The following is a 6,586-nucleotide window of genomic DNA, read 5'->3' on the forward strand; positions in this document are numbered from 1 at the left end:
AAACGTGCACCTGAAATGCAGCGAACCTGAAACTAGCCAATAGTGTGGAATTAAACATTTCGTTTCCAACAAATTTACTGCTTCAGCAGACAAGATTAATAAAAAGCATATTTCTTTAGCAAACCGACAAAAATAACTTCATTGTTCTGCAAAGCGATTAATGCTTGACTGTCAGAAAGGTGAAAATAAAATAAAATCAGAAACTAATAACATATTTTAGCCTTCCGTAATTATATGAATGTATTTTAATTCACTTCATAGCTCCCGGCCACATAAATCCGTTTTGTTTCCATTTGACGTGAGAGCAATAAACGAAGAGGAAACAGCAAACTCACTAAACGTAAACACAGATCACGTCGAGACTACCCACCTCCCCACTACAACTCAGACTGCTCTGTGCATCAGCCCGGATTTGCGGTATTTCCGAACCGGGGAAATACTAGGAAGTGCCCCCCCCCCCCACCCCCCACCCCTCGAACGTTTGACGTAGGACGCCAGAAATAAAAAATAAAACTACTTTTCAAAAGTAGTGATACATAAAACATTTGTGTTCGAGGAAATGTAAGACATGTTATTTTGTCATAAGTGTGCCAAAGCGCAGTGCCACGCCTCTTCACACAGCATCATTCTATCGCACGTCACTGTATTTCACTCTGTGGAATTGAAACGCGTATATTTTGTAATGGATGCCATCCAACTATATTCAGGACAGTGGAAATTAAAATGTCCTGTGGTGCCTCTCCTGCTCTCAATCGGCCCATTTGACATCCTGTCCCTCGTTTTTATATGAAAAAAAAACCCTCGCTATTAATACTGGATGGGATTATTTGTAACCGGTAGAACAAGAACTCTTCAGAAAATTTGCACTCTTTATTGACTATCAGCTAGTAAGTTGCTGTTTTGTTTAACATAAAATAAATTATAGGATACATAAAACTAGTAAAGACAAGAGACAAGCAAGACAGTACACATTTTTTTCAATCCTTTAAGTCCTAGCATTTTTTTCTCTCTAATCTTGCTACAGCTTTGCATGACGTGCTTTCCTTTCTGGCAAAAAATCGATTACCTCACCAAAGTTCAACATGCTACATGAAAAAACGAAATGTCATTGTCCAACACTGAAAAAGCTGTTGATACAAATAGTACGCAAGACTGGTGTGGTTTCTCAATCTGATTAAGCGTATTTTGTCACTGTCCGCTAGAAAAAACGAAATAGGACTGCCTAATATATGGCAATTGTAACACACCAAATAAACGAGGGTGGTTTGGCACAAATGGTTGTTTTAATAACGCAATAGAATATAATTCACAAAGTACCTATATCAAATGCCTGTTAGGCCTACTACAACCAAAAAGCTTTATGTTAGGAAATAGTTTCATATTTCATTCATACGCTCCAGGTTCTCAAGCATGAGATCGAAAAGCATTTGTACGAAATTTTTATATAAATTGGGAATCGTCATATTCGTCCATAATTTGTGTGATGTCCCCATTTCTTCTCATTCCTCGTTCTGACAATCATGTCATCAATTCTGTAACTATTTCTGCCAGTGTCAAAACTTACTCTCCGGTTAACTTCATTAACCCTGCCACAATCACCGGTTTAGTTACCACGCATTTATTCTCCGGTTAGGCGTTATTACGTGTTCGTTCAACGTGTTTTCTGCGCTACTCCCAGAATAGAAGCGGCTGCTAGCCAGGGACTGAACAACTGGCCCTTACTAGTGTAGCAATCCAGATAAAAATTTTCAGTCAAAATTTCATTTTCTTGGATAGACCGTTAGTTGTTTATTTCCAGTCTGATAGTCTGAATCTATGGATTTCGCTAATAATTATAACAACGTGATTATTCGAAACCCGGTCAACCACATAAACAGCGACTGGCATTCGCCCTTTCGGCGTTATTCCGCTCAGCTCGTATAGTCCCGCCCCTTTTGTCTGCAGGAAAGTTTATTTCTAGATGCGATGGGGATTCCCCTGGTAGTGACATCACGTACACTATGCATGCATTAAAAAAAAATCAACTTAATATTCATCCAGAAATCAACTTAGAATAGGTTCAAAAACCAACAGGGATGCGTTTCAGAATCAGATGAATAATCGATAAGATCAACGTGCGCTGGATGATAGGCGCTTTTTCCTCAAGAACATTAATTTGGCGCCCCCCGAAATTGCCGCTCGCGGCACATATCCCGGTTAGATCCCGCCTCCTAGAGCCGGGCTTGTTGCGCATGCGTGAATCTTGCAGCCTGCTGCTACTGCTTATACACCTAACTGCCACACTTCTGCAGCCAGAAGCGGGAGAAGGTATACTCACACGAGACTCCACTACGCCTGCGCATGAGCTAGCTCGCACCTGCTCGAACGAATCTGAACAGTTGTGACGTCACGCTCATCGGCGGCAATTTATTGTTATAAAGCATTGCATAGACTTCCTAAAGCTTTTGACACATTTTGCTGTTGGCAGACGCTTGTATGAGCACTGTGTTTTGGTGTTGTAAAGGCGCATTTCCTTTGAAAGTTTTATTTTCGTTTTTTCTTCTCGCTCATGTTTTATTGCAGCAGTAGCGAGATACAGTAAAATCCCTAGTTAGAGTATTGGTTCCTACCAGTGAAAATTACAAAACTAACTGAAAACTAAAACAATGAAAAATTCCCGGAATTCCAAAAATTTCCCGGATCGTATACACCCTATGCCTCTGCAGCAGCAATTTGAGCGAAGTTGGCATCACAGTGGCACAATGAACTGTTACACACTGGTTACTTAAAGGGCAGCTCTGACCCATACACCCTGTAGTGTGCATTCCTCTGATCCCTAATCATCGCCATTTGCTACTTCAGTGGTGTCAAGCGAAAGCTCGTAGGTCAGTGTAGAGATCTGTTGTGTTTTCTTATGAAAGCTGGTTCTGCCTTAGGGCTAGTGATGGCTGTCCATTGGTTAGGAGGCGGCTAGTTGAGGGCCTGCAACCAGCCTGTCTGTGCGCTAGACACACTGGACCTACACCTGGAGTTACAGTCTGGGGTGCAATTTTGTATGGCAGCAGGAGCACTCTTTCGGTTATCCCACACAGCCTGACTGGAGCAATATGTACGTAAATCTTATAATTCAACCCACAGTGCTGCCACTCCTGAAGAGAACTCCACAGGGTGTTTTTCAACAGGATAATGCTCGGCCACACACAGTTGTTGTAACTCAACATGCTCTACAGTATGTTGACATGTTACTTTCATCTGCTTGATCACCAGATCTGTCTCCAATCGAGCACATATGAGATATCGAGTGACAAATCCAGTGTCATCCACAAATGGCATTAACCGCACCTGTACTGGCATGCAACAGGCATCAAACTCCATCCCACAGACAGACATCTGGCACCTGTTCAACACAATGTTCCCCATTTGCATGCTTGCATTCAACATTGTAGCAGTTACATCTATCATTAATGTGCCAGCATTTCACATTTGCAATAGCATATATCTCACTTACATTAAACTTTGTTCTTGCAATATTAATCACTTAAATATGTTACCTAGACAAATGTTTTCCCAATATTTCATTACTCTATTTTTTGATGTTGTGATTCTTTTCCCCGTCAATGCACTTTTAGTAAGGTGTGTGTTACCGGATGACAATTTTCATCATCAGTACACTCTCTTGAGAACATCACTTAACAATTCGTGTGGTTTCCCTAAAACTGTGTTGTGTGTACTTTCCACTGTCTTATAGAAGCAGCGAGACAGTTACGGGTGACTTACTGTGTCAGGAAGGTATCATCTTACCTAAGATTTCCTACTGTTGATCTAAAAATTGCACTATCATCCTGTGTATTGTTCATTGTGTCTTCTCTCTTCTTATCTGCAAAGTTGTTTAGGCAGAGTGTATATACAGAAGGAATTAGTATACTGCACCAGCACTTTTCTTCACTATGGTTAAGGGCTACAGTATTTAAGTCTATATGGTGTCTTCATGGTCAAGCATTTTTGATAAAAAATAAATAGCCATTACTGACATCAAAGCATGTGTTACTCCCACAGGTACTTCAGCCACTGCTGACAATATTTTAAAACCAAGTGTACCTGTCAGCCAATTTTCTCAATGTTATCACAATTTCTATTTAAATAATACCAGCACACACTGATCAAAACTCAGGTGGTGCCATGTGAGTAACACCTAGAAACGGAATCAGTTTGTTGTTTGCTTACCACTCATGAAAGCTTTGTTATAAAAATCTGTTGTATATGATACAGCAACATTTGGAAGTTGAACTTTAAAGTATCTATCACTTGCAAATGGGAAGTATTTGATTACAAACTGCAAGACTTTTCACAGATGGCTCAGTGTCAGAGCTGAAACTTAACATTCTTATTGTTCATGGCACCTAGGTAGGGTCTACCACTTTCAAGACTTCCGAATTGCTGTGACAGTGACAGGTCACAGTTAATTATCAATGCATAATAGAGCAATGGAAGGAGGGGGTCAAGTGTGTTTTGTAACATATTTTGACTGTTTCTTGTGAACTGTGATACTGCTTTTTGAAACCACACCACTCTTAACATGACAGATTTGTGATCTTGCTGCTATGAGTTTCTCCTACAGCAGAACTTTCTTCAGTATTATTTCATTTGCATGTGTATGTAATGATGGGCATGCATGTCACGCAGGATTTGTTGTGGACTGCCAGTCTTGTAACCATGCACCTCAAGTTGTGCACCATGCACACTGTTCTTGCTTTGTTTTTGTGTTGTCGAATATCTGGGCTAAGCTACATACATTATAAATTTTTATGTCTATTAAAATATGAGCATGCTGAAAAATAATGCCTCCGGATTTTTTTTTCTGAAAACTCTTAAACCTTTTCATATAAAAGGTCTGTTCAAAAAATTCCAGAACTGTCCACAAAATTTCTCTATGCTTAGTTTTAACTTATTGTGCATGGTATACTTTGAAATACTTTTCTCCACAATTGATACATCACTCCCAATGCCGTTTCCACTTCTGCAAGCAGTCTTGGTATGCCTCTTGCTGGACCACATGAAGTGCCGTCTGTGAATTTTCTTTTATCTCGTCTGTTGTTGCAAATCTTCATCCTTTCACTGGGGTTTTCAAATTTGGAAGTAAAAAAAGTCCACAGCGAGCAGGTCTGATCAGTACGGAGGCTGAGGCAGCAAACTGATTATTTTTTTTTTGGGCAATAGTCATGCACCAAGAGGAATAAATGAGCACCTGTGTTATCGCAATGCAAGAGCCATTATTTGTCTCACCACATTTCAGGCCGTTTCCTTCTCACATTTTCTCGCACGCATCACAACACGTCCCCATAGTACCATCGATTAATAGTTTGTCCCTGTGGCACGAATTCGTGATGAACTAATCCTTTAGTCAAAGAAAACTATCAGCATGGCTTTGACATTTTACCTGACCGGGCGAGTTTTTTTTTTTGTCATGGAGAACCTTTCCCGACCCATTGTGAAGACTGAACCTTGATCTCAACATCATAACCACAGACCCACATCTCATCACAGTTGTGATGCTCTTAACGATCATCTTGTTCTCACTTGCACGACCCAAAAGCCCTTCGTAGATTGCAAGGCGAAGGTCTTCCTGGTCTTGAATCTTGAGCTGTGGGACGAACTTGGCAGCAAGACGATGCATTCCAAGATGCTGTGTCAGCATTTCCTGACATGATCCAACTAAAATGTGACATTCCTATGCAGTCTCTCTGACAGTCAGTCTTCCATTTGCAGACAATTTTTTTGACATTCCTGACATGGACATCATCTTTTTAAACCATGTGAACCATTTGTAACCTCGAGTTCGGCGTAAGCACTCATCACCATAGACTTCCTGCATCATTTGGTGCGTGCCTAATAAGGGTTTCTTGAGTTTCACACAAAATTTAATGCAAACTCATTGCTCCTCTAATTCCACCATCTTGAAATTCGCAAACTAAGTGAGACAATGTTCTACTCAATACACCACTGAACAATAACTAACAGACATACAACAATGAAACTTCTGGCAGTTACACATTAAACAAGGGCATGTGGAGGGACATCAACCATACTTCGCTCTAACACACCACTGGCAAGAAATTACGAATGTTGAGGATTTTACTGAACAGACCTCGTACTACAAATCTTATTATTAACGTGCTCCATCATTACACTTCACTTTATGCCTACATGTTTGCAGCCCTCTGCCACAACAGGGTTTCAAATTGTAGTGTGTAACATGTCTGTATGTAACTTAACTATGTAGTTGCATGAAGAACAATATGCTGTGATCACGTATCGAATTCTAAGAGTTTGTCCACACATGGAGCATCTTCTTCAGCATGACAACACCAGACAAAACACGAGCACTGCGACACTTGCAACAATCTGACACCTTGGGTTCGCTGCCAATGATCATGCACCATACAGCCCCAACTTGACCCCATTCAATTTTCATCTGTTTCCAAAACTTAAAGAGCACCTTCGAGGACTTCAAATTGATAGCTATAAAGTGGTGCATGCAGAGGTGAGATTATGGCTCTGTCAACAAAGTGAAACATTCTACAGTGATTGTATCAACAAACTGGTGTCT

This window comes from Schistocerca nitens, chromosome 2 (assembly GCF_023898315.1).
Source record: "Schistocerca nitens isolate TAMUIC-IGC-003100 chromosome 2, iqSchNite1.1, whole genome shotgun sequence".
Lineage (NCBI taxonomy): Eukaryota > Metazoa > Arthropoda > Insecta > Orthoptera > Acrididae > Schistocerca > Schistocerca nitens.